This window comes from Argopecten irradians, chromosome 15 (assembly GCF_041381155.1).
Source record: "Argopecten irradians isolate NY chromosome 15, Ai_NY, whole genome shotgun sequence".
Taxonomy (NCBI): domain Eukaryota; kingdom Metazoa; phylum Mollusca; class Bivalvia; order Pectinida; family Pectinidae; genus Argopecten; species Argopecten irradians.
Genome location: NC_091148.1, coordinates 9280738 through 9282426, shown reverse-complemented (window position 1 = coordinate 9282426; position 1689 = coordinate 9280738).

Genomic DNA, 1689 nt, shown 5'->3' with positions numbered 1-1689 from the left:
CTATCGGCGTATTTATACAGCTCATGGAAACACGATTTCGAAATGTGCTGACTTATGTGATAGCCTCGTGATTCTGAACAACGGTGAGACATACGGGGCACTGATAACAGTTACCTGCCAACAAAGATATGGACGTCAGCAATTTACACAAAACATTGGTTAAAAGGATTAGCTTAATCTATAAATAAATATTGATATTATCTCCATATCAATTGATGTCATTTTAAAATTTTAATCTTTGTTTTAAAAATAAGTATGATGTTTTCTTAGCGAAATCTTTTCGTTAACGCAGTTCGAAAAGGAATATATATGCACTATATATTTAGTGCACGTGTACTGTGCTATCAATATATGACGAGGCTTGTTTCTTTTCATATTTTTGTTTTCCTTTGTGAAAAAAACATAATGTGAAGCAAAATTATAGAAGCATTAATCTTAAAACATTGAAACATTTGATTTTATTTAGTCTTCTTTCACAGGACTTATTGCAAATAAAACTACAAAATACAAGACTCCTAGGTGCCAATTACATCAGTATTTATTGTCGGTTGGCAATCTGGAAACTGTGTTCATGGCTTTGATCGACCCAAGGTGTTTAAAGGTACATTTTTAGTCAGTGCATGTCCTGGCAACGTCAAAAGGATAGATATTAAATCAAGATTTATTTTTTTGAAAAGAACGTTTATACTGATCGAATACTCGAGTCATTAAGACTAATTAATGAATTAATAAACTGCCTAATGTTTTAAACTACATGTATATGCATTTTTCGGGATAATGAAACTGTTTCTTTGTCTTATTGTTTTCCTAGTAGTTATTTTCAGAATTAACATCGCTTATTAATTTAAAATATCTAGAAAAAAAATATTAAAGATAATTTTATAATACATAAAACTAAATAAATATGTTTGAATCGTTGTGGTTTAAAGTGTGGATGTGGCCAGAACGTGAAACAAATAATCTAATTGTGGCGGCCATAATACAATTGACAAAATTAAAAAGAACAGAACAATTCAGTTAACTTATTGCAATCGCGTTTTTCCATTATTAACTTAATATATTCTATCATTTTTATCATGTTCATTATATTGAAGAATGAAATAATATTCGTCTTCAATTTCTCTCACACATAGCGTATAACTGGCTATTTTCGCCGACGTGGTCGCAAAGATATGATCTGTGAAATATTAAAATTTGGTTGAATATCTTAATTAACATTGAAGCCAAATCATGATAATTTCCTTCGCTAAAATTCAATTTTCCTATGTTTTTGGTCCGAATCGCGACAAATTTGTCCCGCGATCCGGGATATACGCTATTTAAAAAACGCTAATCAAAACACCTGTCACTGTGACGTCATTACTGATAACCGTAATGTAGGTCAGATCGACACAGAATCATATGATGTATAGTAAACATAAACACACTACAGATAAGATACCACACGGGCCGCACGAGGTGTGAGTCAGGGATATTTATAGAACAAATCTACACAAATATCGATCTTATCAGTTGGACAAATTAAAAGAAAAATATTGAAAAAAAAACAACAAAACTACATACCGTAGATATGGTAACAAACGAACAGTACGATACCAGCATATTAATAAGTATTACATACAGCAGAAAAAGGTTTCTCTTTACAAAATTATCAAAATGATTTTAGAAAAAATAAGAAATATACTTTGT